The 25,477-nt window shown below is 42.0% G+C and overlaps 5 non-coding genes and 1 pseudogene across 5 annotated transcripts; 3 read left to right on the top strand and 3 right to left on the bottom strand.

Moving 5' to 3' along the window:
• Nucleotides 1–17,697: 17,697 nt before the first annotated feature.
• Nucleotides 17,698–17,853, top strand: LOC134999477 (U1 spliceosomal RNA). Its single transcript, XR_010201557.1, has one exon. It is a non-coding gene; the product is annotated as a U1 spliceosomal RNA (small nuclear RNA).
• A 675-nt stretch (nucleotides 17,854–18,528) lies between these two features.
• On the top strand, nucleotides 18,529–18,692 carry LOC134999895 (U1 spliceosomal RNA). Its single transcript, XR_010201961.1, has one exon. It is a non-coding gene; the product is annotated as a U1 spliceosomal RNA (small nuclear RNA).
• A 152-nt stretch (nucleotides 18,693–18,844) lies between these two features.
• LOC134999379 (U1 spliceosomal RNA) lies at nucleotides 18,845–19,007 on the top strand. The gene has a single exon (XR_010201483.1). It is a non-coding gene; the product is annotated as a U1 spliceosomal RNA (small nuclear RNA).
• A 3,307-nt stretch (nucleotides 19,008–22,314) lies between these two features.
• On the bottom strand, nucleotides 22,315–22,478 carry LOC135000047 (U1 spliceosomal RNA). Its single transcript, XR_010202085.1, has one exon. It is a non-coding gene; the product is annotated as a U1 spliceosomal RNA (small nuclear RNA).
• Nucleotides 22,479–23,170: 692 nt separating this feature from the next.
• LOC134999370 (U1 spliceosomal RNA) lies at nucleotides 23,171–23,312 on the bottom strand (annotated as a pseudogene).
• Nucleotides 23,313–23,464: 152 nt separating this feature from the next.
• On the bottom strand, nucleotides 23,465–23,628 carry LOC134999661 (U1 spliceosomal RNA). Its single transcript, XR_010201739.1, has one exon. It is a non-coding gene; the product is annotated as a U1 spliceosomal RNA (small nuclear RNA).
• Between the last annotated feature and the right edge of the window lie 1,849 nt (nucleotides 23,629–25,477).

The following is a 25,477-nucleotide window of genomic DNA, read 5'->3' on the forward strand; positions in this document are numbered from 1 at the left end:
TATCTCTCTTTTGCAAAGAGATAGGCATTGGAAAATTCAGGGCTATTACGTGTAGATGAAGCACTAAAAGGAGGCTTTAAAATTTTCATTCTAGTGTCTTTCGTTTGGGAGAAAAATGCAAAAGTACAATGCAGCTTTTCCTTGCCGATATCTCTCTTTTGCAAAGAGATAGGCATTGGAAAATGCAGGGCTATAACGTGTAGATGAAGCACTAACAGGAGGCTTTAAAATTTTCATTCTAGTGTCTTTCGTTTGGGAGAAAAATGCAAAGGTACAATACAGCATTTCCTTGCCGATATCTCTCTTTTGCAAAGAGATAGGCATTGGAAAATTCAGGGCTATAACGTGTAGATGAAGCACTAAAAGGAGGCTTTAAAATTTTCATTCTAGTGTCTTTCGTTTGGGAGAAAAATGCAAAAGTACAATGCAGCTTTTCCTTGCCGATATCTCTCTTTTGCAAAGAGATAGGCATTGGAAAATGCAGGGCTATAACGTGTAGATGAAGCACTAACAGGAGGCTTTAAAATTTTCATTCTAGTGTCTTTCGTTTGGGAGAAAAATGCAAAGGTACAATACAGCATTTCCTTGCCGATATCTCTCTTTTGCAAAAAGATAGGCATTGGAAAATTCAGGGCTATAACGTGTAGATGAAGCAGTAACAGGAGGCTTTAAAATTTTCATTCTAGTGTCTTTCGTTTGGGAGAAAAATTCAAAGGTACAATACAGCTTTTCCTTGCCGATATCTCTCTTTTGCAAAGAGATAGGCATTGGAAAATGCAGGGCTATAACGTGTAGATGAAGCACTAACAGGAGGCTTTAAAATTTTCATTCTAGTGTCCTTCGTTTGGGAGAAAAATGCAAAGGTACAATACAGCTTTTCCTTGCCGATATCTCTCTTTTGCAAAGAGATAGGCATTGGAAAATTCAGGGCTATAACGTGTAGATGAAGCACTAATAGGAGGCTTTAAAATTTTCATTCTAGTGTCCTTCGTTTGGGAGAAAAATGCAAAGGTACAATACAGCTTTTCCTTGCCGATATCTCTCTTTTGCAAAGAGATAGGCATTGGAAAATTCAGGGCTATAACGTGTAGATGAAGCACTAACAGGAGGCTGTAAAATTTTCATTCTAGTGTCTTTCGTTTGGGAGAAAAATGCAAAGGTACAATACAGCTTTTCCTTGCCAATATCTCTCTTTTGCAAAGAGCTAGGCATTGGAAAATTCAGGGCTATAACGTGTAGATGAAGCACTAACAGGAGGCTTTAAAATTTTCATTTTAGTGTCTTTCGTTTGGGAGAAAAATGCAAAGGTACAATACAGCTTTTCCTTGACAATATCTCTCTTTTGCAAAGAGCTAGGCATTGGAAAATTCAGGGCTATAACGTGTAGATGAAGCACTAACAGGAGGCTTTAAAATTTTCATTCTAGTGTCTTTCGTTTGGGAGAAAAATGCAAAAGTACAATGCAGCTTTTCCTTGCCGATATCTCTCTTTTGCAAAGAGATAGGCATTGGAAAATGCAGGGCTATAACGTGTAGATGAAGCACTAACAGGAGGCTTTAAAATTTTCATTCTAGTGTCTTTCGTTTGGGAGAAAAATGTAAAGGTACAATACAGCATTTCCTTGCCGATATCTCTCTTTTGCAAAGAGATAGGCATTGGAAAATTCAGGGCTATTACGTGTAGATGAAGCACTAAAAGGAGGCTTTAAAATTTTCATTCTAGTGTCTTTCGTTTGGGAGAAAAATGCAAAAGTACAATGCAGCTTTTCCTTGCCGATATCTCTCTTTTGCAAAGAGATAGGCATTGGAAAATGCAGGGCTATAACGTGTAGATGAAGCACTAACAGGAGGCTTTAAAATTTTCATTCTAGTGTCTTTCGTTTGGGAGAAAAATGCAAAGGTACAATACAGCATTTCCTTGCCGATATCTCTCTTTTGCAAAGAGATAGGCATTGGAAAATTCAGGGCTATTACGTGTAGATGAAGCACTAAAAGGAGGCTTTAAAATTTTCATTCTAGTGTCTTTCGTTTGGGAGAAAAATGCAAAAGTACAATGCAGCTTTTCCTTGCCGATATCTCTCTTTTGCAAAGAGATAGGCATTGGAAAATGCAGGGCTATAACGTGTAGATGAAGCACTAACAGGAGGCTTTAAAATTTTCATTCTAGTGTCTTTCGTTTGGGAGAAAAATGCAAAGGTACAATACAGCATTTCCTTGCCGATATCTCTCTTTTGCAAAGAGATAGGCATTGGAAAATTCAGGGCTATAACGTGTAGATGAAGCAGTAACAGGAGGCTTTAAAATTTTCATTCTAGTGTCTTTCGTTTGGGAGAAAAATTCAAAGGTACAATACAGCTTTTCCTTGCCGATATCTCTCTTTTGCAAAGAGATAGGCATTGGAAAATGCAGGGCTATAACGTGTAGATGAAGCACTAACAGGAGGCTTTAAAATTTTCATTCTAGTGTCCTTCGTTTGGGAGAAAAATGCAAAGGTACAATACAGCTTTTCCTTGCCGATATCTCTCTTTTGCAAAGAGATAGGCATTGGAAAATTCAGGGCTATAACGTGTAGATGAAGCACTAATAGGAGGCTTTAAAATTTTCATTCTAGTGTCCTTCGTTTGGGAGAAAAATGCAAAGGTACAATACAGCTTTTCCTTGCCGATATCTCTCTTTTGCAAAGAGATAGGCATTGGAAAATTCAGGGCTATAACGTGTAGATGAAGCACTAACAGGAGGCTTTAAAATTTTCATTCTAGTGTCTTTCGTTTGGGAGAAAAATGCAAAGGTACAATACAGCATTTCCTTGCCGATATCTCTCTTTTGCAAAGAGCTAGGCATTGGAAAATTCAGGGCTATAACGTGTAGATGAAGCACTAACAGGAGGCTTTAAAATTTTCATTCTAGTGTCTTTCGTTTGGGAGAAAAATGCAAAAGTACAATGCAGCTTTTCCTTGCCGATATCTCTCTTTTGCAAAGAGATAGGCATTGGAAAATGCAGGGCTATAACGTGTAGATGAAGCACTAACAGGAGGCTTTAAAATTTTCATTCTAGTGTCTTTCGTTTGGGAGAAAAATGTAAAGGTACAATACAGCATTTCCTTGCCGATATCTCTCTTTTGCAAAGAGATAGGCATTGGAAAATTCAGGGCTATTACGTGTAGATGAAGCACTAAAAGGAGGCTTTAAAATTTTCATTCTAGTGTCTTTCGTTTGGGAGAAAAATGCAAAAGTACAATGCAGCTTTTCCTTGCCGATATCTCTCTTTTGCAAAGAGATAGGCATTGGAAAATGCAGGGCTATAACGTGTAGATGAAGCACTAACAGGAGGCTTTAAAATTTTCATTCTAGTGTCTTTCGTTTGGGAGAAAAATGCAAAGGTACAATACAGCATTTCCTTGCCGATATCTCTCTTTTGCAAAGAGATAGGCATTGGAAAATTCAGGGCTATTACGTGTAGATGAAGCACTAACAGGAGGCTTTAAAATTTTCATTCTAGTGTCTTTCGTTTGGGAGAAAAATGCAAAGGTACAATACAGCATTTCCTTGCCGATATCTCTCTTTTGCAAAGAGATAGGCATTGGAAAATTCAGGGCTATAACGTGTAGATGAAGCAGTAACAGGAGGCTTTAAAATTTTCATTCTAGTGTCTTTCGTTTGGGAGAAAAATTCAAAGGTACAATACAGCTTTTCCTTGCCGATATCTCTCTTTTGCAAAGAGATAGGCATTGGAAAATGCAGGGCTATAACGTGTAGATGAAGCACTAACAGGAGGCTTTAAAATTTTCATTCTAGTGTCCTTCGTTTGGGAGAAAAATGCAAAGGTACAATACAGCTTTTCCTTGCCGATATCTCTCTTTTGCAAAGAGATAGGCATTGGAAAATTCAGGGCTATAACGTGTAGATGAAGCACTAATAGGAGGCTTTAAAATTTTCATTCTAGTGTCCTTCGTTTGGGAGAAAAATGCAAAGGTACAATACAGCTTTTCCTTGCCGATATCTCTCTTTTGCAAAGAGATAGGCATTGGAAAATTCAGGGCTATAACGTGTAGATGAAGCACTAACAGGAGGCTGTAAAATTTTCATTCTAGTGTCTTTCGTTTGGGAGAAAAATGCAAAGGTACAATACAGCTTTTCCTTGCCAATATCTCTCTTTTGCAAAGAGCTAGGCATTGGAAAATTCAGGGCTATAACGTGTAGATGAAGCACTAACAGGAGGCTTTAAAATTTTCATTTTAGTGTCTTTCGTTTGGGAGAAAAATGCAAAGGTACAATACAGCTTTTCCTTGACAATATCTCTCTTTTGCAAAGAGCTAGGCATTGGAAAATTCAGGGCTATAACGTGTAGATGAAGCACTAACAGGAGGCTTTAAAATTTTCATTCTAGTGTCTTTCGTTTGGGAGAAAAATGCAAAAGTACAATGCAGCTTTTCCTTGCCGATATCTCTCTTTTGCAAAGAGATAGGCATTGGAAAATGCAGGGCTATAACGTGTAGATGAAGCACTAACAGGAGGCTTTAAAATTTTCATTCTAGTGTCTTTCGTTTGGGAGAAAAATGTAAAGGTACAATACAGCATTTCCTTGCCGATATCTCTCTTTTGCAAAGAGATAGGCATTGGAAAATTCAGGGCTATTACGTGTAGATGAAGCACTAAAAGGAGGCTTTAAAATTTTCATTCTAGTGTCTTTCGTTTGGGAGAAAAATGCAAAAGTACAATGCAGCTTTTCCTTGCCGATATCTCTCTTTTGCAAAGAGATAGGCATTGGAAAATGCAGGGCTATAACGTGTAGATGAAGCACTAACAGGAGGCTTTAAAATTTTCATTCTAGTGTCTTTCGTTTGGGAGAAAAATGCAAAGGTACAATACAGCATTTCCTTGCCGATATCTCTCTTTTGCAAAGAGATAGGCATTGGAAAATTCAGGGCTATTACGTGTAGATGAAGCACTAAAAGGAGGCTTTAAAATTTTCATTCTAGTGTCTTTCGTTTGGGAGAAAAATGCAAAAGTACAATGCAGCTTTTCCTTGCCGATATCTCTCTTTTGCAAAGAGATAGGCATTGGAAAATGCAGGGCTATAACGTGTAGATGAAGCACTAACAGGAGGCTTTAAAATTTTCATTCTAGTGTCTTTCGTTTGGGAGAAAAATGCAAAGGTACAATACAGCATTTCCTTGCCGATATCTCTCTTTTGCAAAGAGATAGGCATTGGAAAATTCAGGGCTATAACGTGTAGATGAAGCAGTAACAGGAGGCTTTAAAATTTTCATTCTAGTGTCTTTCGTTTGGGAGAAAAATTCAAAGGTACAATACAGCTTTTCCTTGCCGATATCTCTCTTTTGCAAAGAGATAGGCATTGGAAAATGCAGGGCTATAACGTGTAGATGAAGCACTAACAGGAGGCTTTAAAATTTTCATTCTAGTGTCCTTCGTTTGGGAGAAAAATGCAAAGGTACAATACAGCTTTTCCTTGCCGATATCTCTCTTTTGCAAAGAGATAGGCATTGGAAAATTCAGGGCTATAACGTGTAGATGAAGCACTAATAGGAGGCTTTAAAATTTTCATTCTAGTGTCCTTCGTTTGGGAGAAAAATGCAAAGGTACAATACAGCTTTTCCTTGCCGATATCTCTCTTTTGCAAAGAGATAGGCATTGGAAAATTCAGGGCTATAACGTGTAGATGAAGCACTAACAGGAGGCTTTAAAATTTTCATTCTAGTGTCTTTCGTTTGGGAGAAAAATGCAAAGGTACAATACAGCATTTCCTTGCCGATATCTCTCTTTTGCAAAGAGCTAGGCATTGGAAAATTCAGGGCTATAACGTGTAGATGAAGCACTAACAGGAGGCTTTAAAATTTTCATTCTAGTGTCTTTCGTTTGGGAGAAAAATGCAAAAGTACAATGCAGCTTTTCCTTGCCGATATCTCTCTTTTGCAAAGAGATAGGCATTGGAAAATGCAGGGCTATAACGTGTAGATGAAGCACTAACAGGAGGCTTTAAAATTTTCATTCTAGTGTCTTTCGTTTGGGAGAAAAATGTAAAGGTACAATACAGCATTTCCTTGCCGATATCTCTCTTTTGCAAAGAGATAGGCATTGGAAAATTCAGGGCTATTACGTGTAGATGAAGCACTAAAAGGAGGCTTTAAAATTTTCATTCTAGTGTCTTTCGTTTGGGAGAAAAATGCAAAAGTACAATGCAGCTTTTCCTTGCCGATATCTCTCTTTTGCAAAGAGATAGGCATTGGAAAATGCAGGGCTATAACGTGTAGATGAAGCACTAACAGGAGGCTTTAAAATTTTCATTCTAGTGTCTTTCGTTTGGGAGAAAAATGCAAAGGTACAATACAGCATTTCCTTGCCGATATCTCTCTTTTGCAAAGAGATAGGCATTGGAAAATTCAGGGCTATTACGTGTAGATGAAGCACTAACAGGAGGCTTTAAAATTTTCATTCTAGTGTCTTTCGTTTGGGAGAAAAATGCAAAGGTACAATACAGCATTTCCTTGCCGATATCTCTCTTTTGCAAAGAGATAGGCATTGGAAAATTCAGGGCTATAACGTGTAGATGAAGCAGTAACAGGAGGCTTTAAAATTTTCATTCTAGTGTCTTTCGTTTGGGAGAAAAATTCAAAGGTACAATACAGCTTTTCCTTGCCGATATCTCTCTTTTGCAAAGAGATAGGCATTGGAAAATGCAGGGCTATAACGTGTAGATGAAGCACTAACAGGAGGCTTTAAAATTTTCATTCTAGTGTCCTTCGTTTGGGAGAAAAATGCAAAGGTACAATACAGCTTTTCCTTGCCGATATCTCTCTTTTGCAAAGAGATAGGCATTGGAAAATTCAGGGCTATAACGTGTAGATGAAGCACTAATAGGAGGCTTTAAAATTTTCATTCTAGTGTCCTTCGTTTGGGAGAAAAATGCAAAGGTACAATACAGCTTTTCCTTGCCGATATCTCTCTTTTGCAAAGAGATAGGCATTGGAAAATTCAGGGCTATAACGTGTAGATGAAGCACTAACAGGAGGCTGTAAAATTTTCATTCTAGTGTCTTTCGTTTGGGAGAAAAATGCAAAGGTACAATACAGCTTTTCCTTGCCAATATCTCTCTTTTGCAAAGAGCTAGGCATTGGAAAATTCAGGGCTATAACGTGTAGATGAAGCACTAACAGGAGGCTTTAAAATTTTCATTTTAGTGTCTTTCGTTTGGGAGAAAAATGCAAAGGTACAATACAGCTTTTCCTTGACAATATCTCTCTTTTGCAAAGAGCTAGGCATTGGAAAATTCAGGGCTATAACGTGTAGATGAAGCACTAACAGGAGGCTTTAAAATTTTCATTCTAGTGTCTTTCGTTTGGGAGAAAAATGCAAAAGTACAATGCAGCTTTTCCTTGCCGATATCTCTCTTTTGCAAAGAGATAGGCATTGGAAAATGCAGGGCTATAACGTGTAGATGAAGCACTAACAGGAGGCTTTAAAATTTTCATTCTAGTGTCTTTCGTTTGGGAGAAAAATGTAAAGGTACAATACAGCATTTCCTTGCCGATATCTCTCTTTTGCAAAGAGATAGGCATTGGAAAATTCAGGGCTATTACGTGTAGATGAAGCACTAAAAGGAGGCTTTAAAATTTTCATTCTAGTGTCTTTCGTTTGGGAGAAAAATGCAAAAGTACAATGCAGCTTTTCCTTGCCGATATCTCTCTTTTGCAAAGAGATAGGCATTGGAAAATGCAGGGCTATAACGTGTAGATGAAGCACTAACAGGAGGCTTTAAAATTTTCATTCTAGTGTCTTTCGTTTGGGAGAAAAATGCAAAGGTACAATACAGCATTTCCTTGCCGATATCTCTCTTTTGCAAAGAGATAGGCATTGGAAAATTCAGGGCTATTACGTGTAGATGAAGCACTAAAAGGAGGCTTTAAAATTTTCATTCTAGTGTCTTTCGTTTGGGAGAAAAATGCAAAAGTACAATGCAGCTTTTCCTTGCCGATATCTCTCTTTTGCAAAGAGATAGGCATTGGAAAATGCAGGGCTATAACGTGTAGATGAAGCACTAACAGGAGGCTTTAAAATTTTCATTCTAGTGTCTTTCGTTTGGGAGAAAAATGCAAAGGTACAATACAGCATTTCCTTGCCGATATCTCTCTTTTGCAAAGAGATAGGCATTGGAAAATTCAGGGCTATAACGTGTAGATGAAGCAGTAACAGGAGGCTTTAAAATTTTCATTCTAGTGTCTTTCGTTTGGGAGAAAAATTCAAAGGTACAATACAGCTTTTCCTTGCCGATATCTCTCTTTTGCAAAGAGATAGGCATTGGAAAATGCAGGGCTATAACGTGTAGATGAAGCACTAACAGGAGGCTTTAAAATTTTCATTCTAGTGTCCTTCGTTTGGGAGAAAAATGCAAAGGTACAATACAGCTTTTCCTTGCCGATATCTCTCTTTTGCAAAGAGATAGGCATTGGAAAATTCAGGGCTATAACGTGTAGATGAAGCACTAATAGGAGGCTTTAAAATTTTCATTCTAGTGTCCTTCGTTTGGGAGAAAAATGCAAAGGTACAATACAGCTTTTCCTTGCCGATATCTCTCTTTTGCAAAGAGATAGGCATTGGAAAATTCAGGGCTATAACGTGTAGATGAAGCACTAACAGGAGGCTTTAAAATTTTCATTCTAGTGTCTTTCGTTTGGGAGAAAAATGCAAAGGTACAATACAGCATTTCCTTGCCGATATCTCTCTTTTGCAAAGAGATAGGCATTGGAAAATTCAGGGCTATAACGTGTAGATGAAGCAGTAACAGGAGGCTTTAACATTTTCATTCTAGTGTCTTTCGTTTGGGAGAAAAATTCAAAGGTACAATACAGCTTTTCCTTGCCGATATCTCTCTTTTGCAAAGAGATAGGCATTGGAAAATGCAGGGCTATAACGTGTAGATGAAGCACTAACAGGAGGCTTTAAAATTTTCATTCTAGTGTCCTTCGTTTGGGAGAAAAATGCAAAGGTACAATAAAGCTTTTCCTTGCCGATATCTCTCTTTTGCAAAGAGATAGGCATTGGAAAATTCAGGGCTATAACGTGTAGATGAAGCACTAATAGGAGGCTTTAAAATTTTCATTCTAGTGTCCTTCGTTTGGGAGAAAAATGCAAAGGTACAATACAGCTTTTCCTTGCCGATATCTCTCTTTTGCAAAGAGATAGGCATTGGAAAATTCAGGGCTATAACGTGTAGATGAAGCACTAACAGGAGGCTGTAAAATTTTCATTCTAGTGTCTTTCGTTTGGGAGAAAAATGCAAAGGTACAATACAGCTTTTCCTTGCCAATATCTCTCTTTTGCAAAGAGCTAGGCATTGGAAAATTCAGGGCTATAACGTGTAGATGAAGCACTAACAGGAGGCTTTAAAATTTTCATTTTAGTGTCTTTCGTTTGGGAGAAAAATGCAAAGGTACAATACAGCTTTTCCTTGACAATATCTCTCTTTTGCAAAGAGCTAGGCATTGGAAAATTCAGGGCTATAACGTGTAGATGAAGCACTAACAGGAGGCTTTAAAATTTTCATTCTAGTGTCTTTCGTTTGGGAGAAAAATGCAAAAGTACAATGCAGCTTTTCCTTGCCGATATCTCTCTTTTGCAAAGAGATAGGCATTGGAAAATGCAGGGCTATAACGTGTAGATGAAGCACTAACAGGAGGCTTTAAAATTTTCATTCTAGTGTCTTTCGTTTGGGAGAAAAATGTAAAGGTACAATACAGCATTTCCTTGCCGATATCTCTCTTTTGCAAAGAGATAGGCATTGGAAAATTCAGGGCTATTACGTGTAGATGAAGCACTAAAAGGAGGCTTTAAAATTTTCATTCTAGTGTCTTTCGTTTGGGAGAAAAATGCAAAAGTACAATGCAGCTTTTCCTTGCCGATATCTCTCTTTTGCAAAGAGATAGGCATTGGAAAATGCAGGGCTATAACGTGTAGATGAAGCACTAACAGGAGGCTTTAAAATTTTCATTCTAGTGTCTTTCGTTTGGGAGAAAAATGCAAAAGTACAATGCAGCTTTTCCTTGCCGATATCTCTCTTTTGCAAAGAGATAGGCATTGGAAAATGCAGGGCTATAACGTGTAGATGAAGCACTAACAGGAGGCTTTAAAATTTTCATTCTAGTGTCTTTCGTTTGGGAGAAAAATGTAAAGGTACAATACAGCATTTCCTTGCCGATATCTCTCTTTTGCAAAGAGATAGGCATTGGAAAATTCAGGGCTATTACGTGTAGATGAAGCACTAAAAGGAGGCTTTAAAATTTTCATTCTAGTGTCTTTCGTTTGGGAGAAAAATGCAAAAGTACAATGCAGCTTTTCCTTGCCGATATCTCTCTTTTGCAAAGAGATAGGCATTGGAAAATGCAGGGCTATAACGTGTAGATGAAGCACTAACAGGAGGCTTTAAAATTTTCATTCTAGTGTCTTTCGTTTGGGAGAAAAATGCAAAGGTACAATACAGCATTTCCTTGCCGATATCTCTCTTTTGCAAAGAGATAGGCATTGGAAAATTCAGGGCTATAACGTGTAGATGAAGCAGTAACAGGAGGCTTTAAAATTTTCATTCTAGTGTCTTTCGTTTGGGAGAAAAATTCAAAGGTACAATACAGCTTTTCCTTGCCGATATCTCTCTTTTGCAAAGAGATAGGCATTGGAAAATGCAGGGCTATAACGTGTAGATGAAGCACTAACAGGAGGCTTTAAAATTTTCATTCTAGTGTCCTTCGTTTGGGAGAAAAATGCAAAGGTACAATACAGCTTTTCCTTGCCGATATCTCTCTTTTGCAAAGAGATAGGCATTGGAAAATTCAGGGCTATAACGTGTAGATGAAGCACTAATAGGAGGCTTTAAAATTTTCATTCTAGTGTCCTTCGTTTGGGAGAAAAATGCAAAGGTACAATACAGCTTTTCCTTGCCGATATCTCTCTTTTGCAAAGAGATAGGCATTGGAAAATTCAGGGCTATAACGTGTAGATGAAGCACTAACAGGAGGCTTTAAAATTTTCATTCTAGTGTCTTTCGTTTGGGAGAAAAATGCAAAGGTACAATACAGCTTTTCCTTGCCAATATCTCTCTTTTGCAAAGAGCTAGGCATTGGAAAATTCAGGGCTATAACGTGTAGATGAAGCACTAACAGGAGGCTTTAAAATTTTCATTCTAGTGTCTTTCGTTTGGGAGAAAAATGCAAAGGTACAATACAGTTTTTCCTTGCCGATATCTCTCTTTTGCAAAGAGCTAGGCATTGGAAAATTCAGGGCTATACCGTGTAGATGAAGCACTAACAGGAGGCTTTTAAATTTTCATTCTAGTGTCCTTCGTTTGGGAGAAAAATGCAAAGGTACAATACAGCTTTTCCTTGCCGATATCTCTCTTTTGCAAAGAGATAGGCATTGGAAAATTCAGGGCTATAACGTGTAGATGAAGCACTAACAGGAGGCTTTAAAATTTTCATTTTAGTGTCTTTCGTTTGGGAGAAAAATGCAAAGGTACAATACAGCTTTTCCTTGCCGATATCTCTCTTTTGCAAAGAGATAGGCATTGGAAAATTCAGGGCTACAACGTGTAGATGAAGCACTAACAGGAGGCTTTAAAATTTTCATTCTAGTGTCCTTCGTTTGGGAGAAAAATGCAAAGGTACAATAAAGCTTTTCCTTGCCGATATCTCTCTTTTGCAAAGAGATAGGCATTGGAAAATTCAGGGCTATAACGTGTAGATGAAGCACTAACAGGAGGCTTTAAAATTTTCATTCTAGTGTCTTTCGTTTGGGAGAAAAATGCAAAGGTACAATATAGCTTTTCCTTGCCGATATCTCTCTTTTGCAAAGAGATAGGCATTGGAAAATTCAGGGCTATAACGTGTAGATGAAGCACTAACAGGAGGCTGTAAAATTTTCATTCTAGTGTCTTTCGTTTGGGAGAAAAATGCAAAGGTACAATACAGCTTTTCCTTGCCAATATCTCTCTTTTGCAAAGAGCTAGGCATTGGAAAATTCAGGGCTATAACGTGTAGATGAAGCACTAACAGGAGGCTTTAAAATTTTCATTTTAGTGTCTTTCGTTTGGGAGAAAAATGCAAAGGTACAATACAGCTTTTCCTTGACAATATCTCTCTTTTGCAAAGAGCTAGGCATTGGAAAATTCAGGGCTATAACGTGTAGATGAAGCACTAACAGGAGGCTTTAAAATTTTCATTCTAGTGTCTTTCGTTTGGGAGAAAAATGCAAAAGTACAATGCAGCTTTTCCTTGCCGATATCTCTTTTTTGCAAAGAGATAGGCATTGGAAAATGCAGGGCTATAACGTGTAGATGAAGCACTAACAGGAGGCTTTAAAATTTTCATTCTAGTGTCTTTCGTTTGGGAGAAAAATGTAAAGGTACAATACAGCATTTCCTTGCCGATATCTCTCTTTTGCAAAGAGATAGGCATTGGAAAATTCAGGGCTATTACGTGTAGATGAAGCACTAAAAGGAGGCTTTAAAATTTTCATTCTAGTGTCTTTCGTTTGGGAGAAAAATGCAAAAGTACAATGCAGCTTTTCCTTGCCGATATCTCTCTTTTGCAAAGAGATAGGCATTGGAAAATGCAGGGCTATAACGTGTAGATGAAGCACTAACAGGAGGCTTTAAAATTTTCATTCTAGTGTCTTTCGTTTGGGAGAAAAATGCAAAGGTACAATACAGCATTTCCTTGCCGATATCTCTCTTTTGCAAAGAGATAGGCATTGGAAAATTCAGGGCTATTACGTGTAGATGAAGCACTAAAAGGAGGCTTTAAAATTTTCATTCTAGTGTCTTTCGTTTGGGAGAAAAATGCAAAAGTACAATGCAGCTTTTCCTTGCCGATATCTCTCTTTTGCAAAGAGATAGGCATTGGAAAATTCAGGGCTATAACGTGTAGATGAAGCACTAATAGGAGGCTTTAAAATTTTTATTCTAGTGTCCTTCGTTTGGGAGAAAAATGCAAAGGTACAATACAGCTTTTCCTTGCCGATATCTCTCTTTTGTAAAGAGATAGGCATTGGAAAATTCAGGGCTATAACGTGTAGATGAAGCACTAACAGGAGGCTTTAAAATTTTCATTCTAGTGTCTTTCGTTTGGGAGAAAAATGCAAAGGTACAATACAGCTTTTCCTTGCCGATATCTCTCTTTTGCAAAGAGATAGGCATTGGAAAATTCAGGGCTATAACGTGTAGATGAAGCACTAACAGGAGGCTTTAAAATTTTCATTCTAGTGTCCTTCGTTTGGGAGAAAACTGCAAAGGTACAATACAGCTTTTCCTTGCCGATATCTCTCTTTTGCAAAGAGATAGGCATTGGAAAATTCAGGCCTATAACGTGTAGATGAAGCACTAATAGGAGGCTTTAAAATTTTCATTCTAGTGTCCTTCGTTTGGGAGAAAAATGCAAAGGTACAATACAGCTTTTCCTTGCCGATATCTCTCTTTTGCAAAGAGATAGGCATTGGAAAATTCAGGGCTATAACGTGTAGATGAAGCACTAACAGGAGGCTTTAAAATTTTTATTCTAGTGTATTTCGTTTGGGAGAAAAATGCAAAGGTACAATACCGCTTTTCCTTGCCGATATCTCTCTTTTGCAAAGAGCTAGGCATTGGAAAATTCAGGGCTATAACGTGTAGATGAAGCACTAATAGGAGGCTTTAAAATTTTCAATCTAGTGTCCTTCGTTTGGGAGAAAAATGCAAAGGTACAATACAGCTTTTCCTTGCCAATATCTCTCTTTTGCAAAGAGCTAGGCATTGGAAAATGCAGGGCTATAACGTGTAGATGAAGCACTAACAGGAGGCTTTACAATTTTCATTCTAGTGTCTTTCGTTTGGGAGAAAAATGCAAAGGTACAATGCTGCTTTTCCTTGCCGATATCTCTCTTTTGCAAAGAGATAGGCATTGGAAAATGCAGGGCTATAACGTGTAGATGAAGCACTAACAGAAGGCTTTAAAATTTTCATTCTAGTGTCTTTCGTTTGGGAGAAAAATGCAAAGGTACAATACATCTTTTCCTTGCCGATATCTCTCTTTTGCAAAGAGATAGGCATTGGAAAATTCAGGGCTATAACGTGTAGATGAAGCACTAACAGGAGGCTTAAAAAATTTCATTCTAGTGTCCTTCGTTTGGGAGAAAAATGCAAAGGTACAATACAGCTTTTCCTTGCCAATATCTCTCTTTTGCAAAGAGATAGGCATTGGAAAATTCAGGGCTATAACGTGTAGATGAAGCACTAACAGGAGGCTTTAAAATTTTCATTCTAGTGTCTTTCGTTTGGGAGAAAAATGCAAAGGTACAATACAGTTTTTCCTTGCCGATATCTCTCTTTTGCAAAGAGATAGGCATTGGAAAATTCAGGGCTATAACGTGTAGATGAAGCACTAACAGGAGGCTTTAAAAAGCACTCTGGGTGTGCTGCTCCTACGATTTCCCCAAATGTGGGACACTTGATTACATAATTTGTGTTTCCTCTGGTCGGCTCTCGTATAATTCAGATCTCTTTGTCTCAGGTCTCTCTCCAGCCTAGTTTGCTGTCTGTTTCCACTTCTCTTTTCTTGAGCCGCTCCCTTCTATGCCCTTGTGCACTATCCTGACTTCCCCGTCTGCTTACTTTGTGCCTTCCAACGCACAATGCAAACTACAGGTAGTGCTGCAGGGCCCACACCCTTTTACTTGCTTTACAGAGCAGCTCTGGAGCTGTTACAGTGCCCAGCTGCTGCAAGAAATCAGCTTGAATGCTTCAGGGGCTGGGGCATAGCCAACATAAGCCCCACACCGAAGGAGGGTGGAGGTGTTTAATGCGAACTAGGGGTCATCCAAGCGCCGCAAAAGGCTGCCATGCCCTGCACACCCCTTTTTTATTTTCATATGCAGACGAGGGTTGAAGCCAACTTTGACCCACTGCTTGGATGACATCACCATATGCAAATCCATCTGTGGCAGGCCTTCCCCCAGGAATGCTTGCACTAGTTGTTGCATTTGGTTTGTTGTTTGGGGGTGCTTCAGTATTAGGCAGCCTTCTGCCCTCCCATGTTCATCTGAAAATATATGTTCTCCCTGCAGTTGTTGTCCCAAGATGAGAGTTCCCTTGTGCTGCCTCAGTTGAATCTCCTTTACTTGACAGAGATGTGCATGAGCAGCGGCCCTCCCCAGCCCTATTCCAAATCATACTTATTTTGCATAGGAGATACCATGGTCATGAAGATTTTTCTCCCAGGGTTACTCTAGGGGTTACATTTGGGGAAATCACAGGGGTCAGCATACCCAGAATGCAGTGAATGAACCTCACCCTGGGAGAATAATCTTCATGACCATGGTATCTCCTATGCAAAATAAGTATGATTTGGGATAGAGCTGGGGAGGGCCACTGCTCAGGCACATCTCTGTCAAGTTAAGGAGATTCAACTGAGGCAGCACAAGGGAACTCTCATCTTGGGACAACAACTGCAGGGAGAACATATATTTTCAGATGAACATGGGAGGGCAGAAGGCTGCCTAATACTGAAGCACCCCCAAACAACAAACCAAATGCAACAACTAGTGCAAGCATTCCTGGGGGAAGGCCTGCCACAGATGGATTTGATGGATTTGATTATGAAAAGAGAAAAGGGGCATGCAGGGCATGGCGGCCTTTTGCGGCGCTTGGCTGACCCCTAGTTTGCATTAAACACCTCCACCCTCCGTCGGTGTGGGGCTCTTGTTGGCTATGCCCCAGCACCTGAAGCATTCAAGCTGATTTCTTGCTGCAGCTGGGCACTGTAACAGCTCCAGAGCTGCTCTGTAAGGCAAGTAAAAGGGTGTGGGCCGTGCAGCACTAACTGTAGTTTGCATTGTGCGTTGGAAGGCACAAAGTAAGCAGACAGGAGAAGTCAGGAGAGTGCACAAGGGCATAGAAGGCAGCGGCTCAAGAAAAGAGAAGTGGAAACAAACAGCAAACTAGGCTGGAGAGAGACCTGAGACAAAGAGATCTGAATTATACGAGAGCAGACCAGGGGAAACACAAATTATGCAGTCAAGTTTCCCACAGGAGTATATAGGATACGACCCAGTGGTACCTGACGACATAGATACTAACAGCTATTTAATAACATTATGCTAGAAAGTGATTATTAGCAACATATATATCTATATAAACAACCCCGCCAGGGTTGTGCCTTCAAAAATAATCACACACGGACACGCTTTTTAAACCTTTTTTTCACATCTCTTTATTCTTCTTATGCACATGTATGTTAGTTCTGTGATTTTAACCTTTATGTTTCACTGCAGTTTGGGATAATAATATTAATATTTATCCAATTCTAATACATACTTAATAAAGGTTATATTTTATGTTTCATTCATTCTGTCCAGTGCGTCAACAGTGCAGATTTCTTCTTGTTTTTTCTCCCAAATTCTATAACAATGACAGTAAATGTTGTTTCTTTTCAAACAGAACTTTCTTGACCATGCTTCTTTTTTGAAAGATCTGGGAGCACATGGAAAACAGTACAAACCATGCAGTATCACAAGAGCCTTTATTTGATCTTTCATGAAGATAGAGCAGAATTGAGGACACGTCAACAATTTCTGCCGAAGGTGGTTCATCTTTCCACATGGCGCCTTTGGCCACTGACACCTTCGTTGAGTCAAAGTCTCTGGCTGTGGTCAGAACTTTGAAAATTTATGTCACCAGAACGGTTCAGATTAGGAAAACAGAGGCTCTGTTTGTCCTGTATGCTCCCAACAGGATTGGGTGTCCTGCTTCCATGTAGACCATTATGCGCTGGATCTGTGGTAAGATTCAGCATGCTCATTCCACGGCAGGATTGCCGTTACTGAATTAGGTGAAGACCCATTCTACTAGAAAGGTGGGTTCATCCTGGGCAGCTGGTCGGGGAGTCTCGGCATTGCAACTTTGCCGAGCAGCTATTTAGTAAACACTTTTGCTAAGTTTTAAAAGTTTTACAGTAAAGGAGATTCAACTGAGGCAGCACAAGGGAACTCCCATCTGGGGACAACAACTGCAGTGAGAACACATATTTTCAGATGAACATGGGAGGGCAGAAGGCTGCCTAATACTGAAGCACCCCCAAACAACAAACCAAATGCAACAACTAGTACAAGCATTCCTGGGGGAAGGTCTGCAGAAGACGGATTTGCATACAGTGATGTCATCCAAGCAGTGGGCCAAAGTTGGCTGGAACCCTCATCTGCATATGAAAAGAGAAAAGGGGTATGCAGGGCGCCGCCATGGCCTTTTGCGGCGCTTGGATGACCCTTAGTTCGCATTAAACACCCCCACCCTCCTTTGGTGTGGGGCTCATGTTGGCCATGCCCCAGCCCCTGAAGCATTCAAGCTGATTTCTTGCAGCAGCTTGGCACTGTAACAGCTCCAGAGCTGCTCTGTAAGGCAAGTAAAAGGGTGTGGGCCCTGCAGCACTACCTGTAGTTTGCATTGTGCATTGGAAGGCACAAAGTAAGCAGACAGGAGGAGAAGTCAGGATAGTTCACAAGGGTATAGAAGGGAGGGGCTCAAGAAAAAAGAAGTGGAAACAGACAGCAAACTAGGCTGGAGAGAGACCTGAGACAAAGAGATCTGAATTATATGAGAGCCGACCAGGGGAAACACAAATTATGCAGTCAAGTTTCCCACATTTGGGGAAATCGCAGGGGCAGCACACCCAGGTGAGATACTATAATCAGGACGGTGCTTCTCCCAGGGCAAGGCTCACCCATTGCACTCTGGGTGTGCTGCTCCTACGATTTCCCCAAATGTGGGACACTTGACTGCATAATTTGTGTTTCCTCTGGTCAGCTCTCGTATAATTCAGATCTCTTTGTCTCAGGTCTCTCTCCAGCCTAGTTTGCTGTCTGTTTCCACTTCTTTTTTTCTTGAGCCCCTCCCTTCTATACCCTTGTGCACTATCCTGACTTCTCCTCCCGTCTGCTTACTTTGTGCCTTCCAATGCACAATGCAAACTACAGGTAGTGCTGCAGGGCCCACACCCTTTTACTTGCCTTACAGAGCAGCTCTGGAGCTGTTACAGTGCCCAGCTGCTGCAAGAAATCAGCTTGAATGCTTCATGGGATGGGGCATGGCCAACATGAGCCCCACACCAAAGGAGGGTGGGGGTGTTTAATGCGATCTAGGGGTCATCCAAGCACCGCAAAAGGCTGCCATGCCCTGCACGCCCCTTTTCTCTTTTAATATGCAGATGAGGGTTGAAGCCAACTTTGACCCACTGCTTGGATAACATCACCATATGCAAATCCATCTGCTGCAGGCCTTCCCCCAGGAATGCTTGCACTAGTTGTTGCATTTGGTTTGTTGTTTGGGGGTGCTTCAGTATTAGGCAGCCTTCTGCCCTCCCATGTTCATCTGAAAATATGTGTTCTCCCTGCAGTTGTTGTCCCCAGATGAGAGTTCCCTTGTGCTGCCTCAGTTGAATCTCCTTTACTTGACAGAGATGTGCCTGAGCAGCGGCCCTCCCCAGCCCTATCCCAAATCATACTTATTTTGCATAGGAGACACCATGGTCATGAAAATTGTTCACCCAGGGTTAGGTTCATTCATTGCATTCTGGGTATGCTGACCCCTGTGATTTCCCCAAATGTGGGAAACTCGCCTGCATTATTTGTTGTAGTGGGGGACTGTGTTTGTGTTTTCCGCTGGTCAGCTCTGGTAAAAGTCAGATTTCTTTGTCTCAGATCTTCCTCTAGCCTTGTTCTTCTTTCGAGAGTTCCATTGTGCTGCCTCAGTTGGATCTCCTTCACTTGACAGGGGGGTGCCCGAGCAGCGACCCTCCCCAGCTCTAGCCCAACTCCTACTTACCTGCCAGGTGAGATACTATGATCTTGAAGGTGCTTCTCCCAGGGCAAGGCTCACCCATTGCACTCTGGATGTGCTGCCCCTGCGATTTCCCCAAATGTGGGAAACTTGACTGCATAATTTGTGTTTCCCCTGGTCGGCTCTCGTATAATTCAGATCTCTTTGTCTCAGGTCTCTCTCCAGCCTAGTTTGCTGTCTGTTTCCACTTCTCTTTTCTTGAGCCGCTCCCTTCTATGCCCTTGCGCACTATCCTGACTTCTCCCGTCTGCTTACTTTGTGCCTTCCAACGCACAATGCGAACTACAGGTAGTGCTGCAGGGCCCACACCCTTTTATTTGCCTTACAGAGCAGCTCTGGAGCTGTTACAGTGCCCAGCTGCTGCAAGAAATCAGCTTGAATGCTTCAGGGGCTGGGGCATAGCCAACATGAGCCCCACACCGAAGGAGGGTGGAGGTGTTTAATGCGAACTAGGGGTCATCCAAGCGCCGCAAAAGGCCGCCATGCCCTGCATAACCCTTTTCTCTTTTCATATGCAGATGAGGGTTCCAGCCAACTTTGGCCCACTGCTTGGATGACATCACCGTATGCAAATTCGTCTCCTGCAGACCTTCCCCCAGGAATGCTTGTACTAGTTATTGCATATGGTTTGATATTTGATGGTGCTTCAGTATTAGGCAGCCTTCCGCCCTCCCATGTTCATCTGAAAAGATGTGGTCTCCCTGCAGTTGTTGTCCCCAGACGAGAGTTCCCTTGTGCTTCCTCAGTTGAATCTCCTTAACTTGACGGGGGAGGGGCTTGCCCGAGCAGCCACCCTCCCCAGCCCTATCCCAACTCATACTTATTTTGCATATGAGATCTCTATATCATGAAGATTGTTCTCACAGGGTGAGGTTCATCCATTATATTTTAAAATAGGAAGGTTCAAATTACATATTTGAATTGCATCTATGTGCTGGATTCAAATGTCCCCCCCCCCCCCTTCCTTTCTCAATTGTGCCCATCAGCAGCTATTCTAAGGTTGCTGCCAATGGGTGTGACACATTAATTTCTTCTGTGGGGTACACTGGACTCCACAAGGATTCACATTGGGGTGTAGAGTAGGATCTTGATCTGAGGCACCAACCGGCTCAAAGCTTTTGACTGTTCCCAAGATGCTCAGCGCATTCTCCTCTATAACCCCGCTTCCATGAACAGGGAGCTCAGTTTGTAGTTGGTGCCTTCAGTAGCAGGCCACTTAACAGGGGCCTGCCTCAGGCAGCCTATTCTTAGCTATTAATTTTGACAAGAAAATAAGAACTTTTTTTATGAGAATCTACAAGGGCTGCAGCAGGCTAGGTCTAATAGACATCTTTACTGCAGCTTCATCACTCCCAGCGGCGCTGTATACTCCCGTGCCCTGGTTGCTGGGTCACTGCAGCGGAGGCTCCGGTTTCTTCCTAAGGTCAGTCACACACACACCGCCCTTCCGGATCACGAGGCCGCTGATGAAGGGGAGCGTGGCCGTAGGGGGTGGACCGTGTGTGCACTGGCGTGGACACTGATTACTGGGCAGCCGCTCCACAAGCCACCAGGTACAGTTAAGGAGCACAGGTCTGGGGGTTTTTCTCCCATATTAAACCAATTTTGTACTGCCCGCAGCGCATTGCGATAGGTAATAGGGCCTGATTCAGGTTGGATTGCAATCACAATAAGCGATCCAACTGCAAAAATTGCTAAGAGCATACGCAAGTGCCTGCATTTTCTGCGGCACCCCGCAGAGAATGCGATCGCCTCTGCCTGTCAATCGGGGCAGGGGGGGAGAGGGGTGTCAGCAAAACTCCATTTCCAAGTCAGGGATAGAGCGGTGCGGGGGCAAGGCTTCAAAATGGGGTCTGCAACGGAGGAGACACAGGGGGCGTGGTCACAGCGGCTGTATGACATCACATTCAGCCGCTGTGATCACAAAAATGGTGGCGGCTTCCTGCGCGCACATACAGTCTGCACCCGCAGAAGGCTACACCATTTTTTATGATCACGCTGAACTGCAGTGCGACTGCAATTACAGCATGGTCAAGAAGGGAGGCGTCATGCTGGGTGGCCATGTCCTGTCACTGTGCAGGAGCCAGCACCGCTCACACACTAGTCCCCGGGTGCAGCCCCCAACCCCCGGGACACCCGGAGCAACAAAATGTAGATTCAGGCCACCAGGCCACGCCCCTACCTATGAAACCATGCCTCCTTTTTACCATTGCGCTGCTTATCTGCGCGCACTGCATTACAATCTCCTTCGCCACCTCTCTGGGTGTCACCAGTGAAAGTGACACCTCTGCCATGCTTGTAGCAGCTGGTCCTAAGATCTACGCCTCAAGCCCTGAGTGTTTGCCCTTGTGACTTGTTGATCATCATAGCGAAGCAGATGCTTACAGAAAACTGCAGGGGCTTAGATTGAAAAAAAAAAAAATTATGGGTATAAGGTAGAGAGGAGCGGGTTCGGTTCTCCGAGAACCGAATTCCCCACGAACTCCACGTGGTTTACACTGGTCCAAGGCAGGCTCGGTTGTTCCCGCCTGACTCGGAAAACCTGAACAAGGGAAAATGTCATCATCCCGCTGTCGGATTCTCGCGAGATTCGGATTTCATATAAAGAGCTGCGCGTTGCCTCCATTTTTACTCGTGCATTGAAGAGAGAGCGGAGAGGACGTGGCTATGTTCTCTCAGTGGAAATCTCAATATCAGTGCTCATTATCAGTGGTTACTTATTGCTGCTCAGTAATACTAGTAGTGTGTCTCTCCTGCTCAGTGTCAGTTCTCAGTAGTATCCTCATCAGTGCTCAGTATCACTGCTCATTGTCTTGTGCTGCATTGTGGTGCTCAGCATACTACAGTACATTACTAATAGTCCAGTGCTGCATCTTGCTGCTCAGTGTCAGTTCTAGTATCCTCATCAGTGCTCACTATCACTGCTCATTACATTGTGGTGTTCTGTATACTACAGTAACATAGTAATATAGTAACATATAGTAATATAGTTTTTGAGGTTGAAAAGAGGCAAATTGCCCATCGTGTTCAACCTGTTTTAAGTTGTGATGATTCTACATACTTGCTGAATAATGTTTTATGACTAGTTAACTACTACAACTCATGTTACCCCCGGATTAACCATGTTGATATTTTAAGTATTATAACCTTGGATAGCTTTTTCATTCAGAAATGTATCCATTCCTTTTTTAAATCCAATTACAGAGTCCACCATTACCACCTTCCCTGGCAGGGAATTCCACATCCTGATTGCCCTAACAGTGAAGATCATAGTATCTCACCTGGCAGGTAAGTAGGAGTTAAGCTAGAGCTGTGGAGGATTGCTGCTTGGGCACCCCCTGTCAAGTGAAGGAGATCCAACTGAGGCAGCACAAGGGAACTCTCGAAAGAAGAACAAGGCTAGAGGAAGATCTGAGACAAAGAAATCTGACTTTTACCAGAGCTGACCAGAGGAAAGCACAAACACAGTCCCCCACTACCACAAATAATGCAGTCGAGTTTCCCACATTTGGGGAAATCACAGGGGTCAGCATACCCAGAATGCAATGAATGAACCTCACCCTGGGAGAACAATCTTCATGACCATGGTATCTCCTATGCAAAATAAGTATGATTTGGGATAGGGCTGGGGAGGGCCGCTGCTCAGGCACATCTCTGTCAAGTAAAGGAGATTCAACTGAGGCAGCACAAGGGAACTCTCATCTGGGGACAACAACTGCAGGGAGAACACATATTTTCAGATGAACATGGGAGGGCAGAAGGCTGCCTAAAACTGAAGCACCCCCAAACAACAAACCAAATGCAACTACTAGTGCAAGCATTCCTGGGGGAAGGCCTGCAGCAGATGGATTTGCATATGGTGATGTCATCCAAGCAGTGGGTCAAAGTTGGCTTCAACCCTCGTCTGCATATGAAAAGAAAAAAGGGGTGTGCAGGGCATGGCGGCCTTTTGCGGCGCTTGGATGACCCCTAGTTCGCATTAAACACCTCTACCCTCCTTCGGTGTGGGGCTCATGTTGGCTATGCCCCAGCCCCTGAAGCATTTAAGCTGATTTCTTGCAGCAGCTGGGCACTGTAACAGCTCCAGAGCTGCTCTGTAAAGCAAGTAAAAGGGTGTGGGCCCTGCAGCACTACCTGTAGTTTGCATTGTGCGTTGGAAGGCACAAAGTAAGCAGACGGGAGAAGTCAGGATAGTGCACAAGGGTATAGAAGGGAGGGGCTCAAGAAAAAAGAAGTGGAAACAGACAGCAAACTAGGCTGGAGAGAGACCTGAGACAAAGAGATCTGAATTATATGAGAGCCGACCAGGGGAAACACAAATTATGCAGTCAAGTTTCCCACATTTGGGGAAATCGCAGGGGCAGCACACCCAGAGTGCAATGGGTGAGCCTTGCCCTTGGAGAAGCATCTTCATGATCATAGTATCTCACCTGGCAGGTAAGTAGGAGTTGGGCTAGAGCTGGGGAGGGTCGCTGCTCGGGCACCCCCCTGTCAAGTGAAGGAGATCCAACTGAGGCAGCACAAGGGAACTCTCGAAAGAAGAACAAGGCTAGAGGAAGATCTGAGACAAAGAAATCTGACTTTTACCAGAGCTGACCAGAGGAAAGCACAAACACAGTCCCCCACTACCACAAATAATGCAGTTGAGTTTCCCACATTTGGGGAAATCACAGGGGTCAGCATACCCAGAATGCAATGAATGAACTTAACCCTGGGAGAACAATCTTAATGACCATGGTATCTCCTATGCAAAATAAGTATGATTTGGGATAGGGCTGGGGAGGGCCGCTGCTCAGGCACATCTCTGTCAAGTAAAGGAGATTCAACTGAGGCAGCACAAGGGAACTCTCATCTGGGGACAACAACTGCAGGGAGAACACATATTTTCAGATGAACATGGGAGGGCAGAAGGCTGCCTAATACTGAAGCACCCCCAAAACAACAAACCAAATGCAACAACTAGTGCAAGCATTCCTGGGGGAAGGCCTGCCGCAGATGGATTTGCATATGGTGATGTCATCCAAGCAGTGGGTCAAAGTTGGTTCAAACACCTTTGCAAAGTTCTATAAGTTTGATACCCTGGCTGAGGAGGACCTCCTGTTTGCTCAATCGGTGCTGCAGAGTCATCCGCACTCTCCTGCCCGTTTGGGAGCTTTGGTATAATCCCCATGGTCCTTACGGAGTCCCCAGCATCCTCTAGGACGTAAGAGAAAATAAGATTTTAAACCTACCGGTAAATCTTTTTCTCGTAGTCCGTAGAGGATGCTGGGTGCCCGTCCCAAGTGCGGTCTACTTCTGCAAGACTTGTATATAGTTATTGCTTACATAAGGGTTATATGTTAGTTTTCATCGGTCTTGGACTGATGCTATGTTGTTTTCATACTGTTAACTGGGTAGTATATCACAAGTTATACGGTGTGATTGGTGTGGCTGGTATGAATCTTGACCTTGGATTAACAAAAATCCTTTCCTCGTACTGTCCGTCTCCTCTGGGCACAGTTTCTCTAACTGAGGTATGGAGGAGGGGCATAGAGGGAGGAGCCAGTGCACACCCAGATCAAAAGTCTTTCTTAAAGTGCCCATGTCTGCTGCGGAGCCCGTCTATCCCCCATGGTCCTTACGGAGTCCCCATCATCCTCTACGGACTACGAGAAAAAAAAATTACCGGTAGGTTTAAAATGTTATTTTTTTCTCTGCAACCCACTGCTAAATTGTGCTTCCTAGCTGTTTTTTATAAAATCACTTAATTAAATCTAACTCTGATTACGTCAGAGAAGGCCAGGTACCCTACACCATAAGAGGGGGTATGAAATTTTGACTTGTCTACTTAAAGATCACCAAAATCTGTTGACAAGGTCAATTACATCCCTGGGTGCGATTGAACCACCAACCTTTTGGTTAATAGCCCATGTAAGTGCAAGAAATCCTGAAGCACTCACTCATCATGGGAAAGTACCAATGTGTTTCTTACAAAAATTCTCCAGATTATTGATTTTTTAAAGTTTTTCTAGGAAACGTTCTAGATGAATGCTTATTAGCCTTTGTCAGTATTGACTTTTGCAAGGTGTCTCTGTGGCACAATCGGTTAGCATGTTTGGCTATTAACCAAAAGGTTGGTGGTTCAATCCCACCCATGGATGTAATTGACCTTGTAATCAGATTTTGGTGATCTTTAAGTAGACAAGTCAAAATTTCAAAAACCCCCCTTATGGTGTAGGGTACCTGGCCTTCTCTGATGTAATCAGAGTTAGATTTGATTAAGTGATTTTATAAAAAAACAGCTAGGAAGCACAATTTAGCAGTGGGTTGCAGAGAAAAAAAATTATGCTGGCAGAAAAGTCCAATTGAGTGATTAAACAGCTCTTCATTTTCTGATTTTATGTTTATGCTAACAAATTTGCTCTCTGAAAAGTGTCCACAAAGCCAAGTCTCTGATTAACACCTTTGTATGAATGGTTTTTCACCTATTACTGAATTAAACTTGCTTCATTGGAAAGGCATCAAAGATGCATCCTCATTTCAATGTCTACTGAAATAATACAGGTTGACACCAGGAAACGTCACTGCATCATTGCTGCTTCCTCATGGGGAAGTCTGTTTAATGTGAAAA

The sequence above is a fragment of the Pseudophryne corroboree genome, unplaced genomic scaffold (genome assembly GCF_028390025.1).
Source record: "Pseudophryne corroboree isolate aPseCor3 unplaced genomic scaffold, aPseCor3.hap2 scaffold_150, whole genome shotgun sequence".
NCBI classification, from domain to species: Eukaryota; Metazoa; Chordata; class Amphibia; order Anura; family Myobatrachidae; genus Pseudophryne; species Pseudophryne corroboree.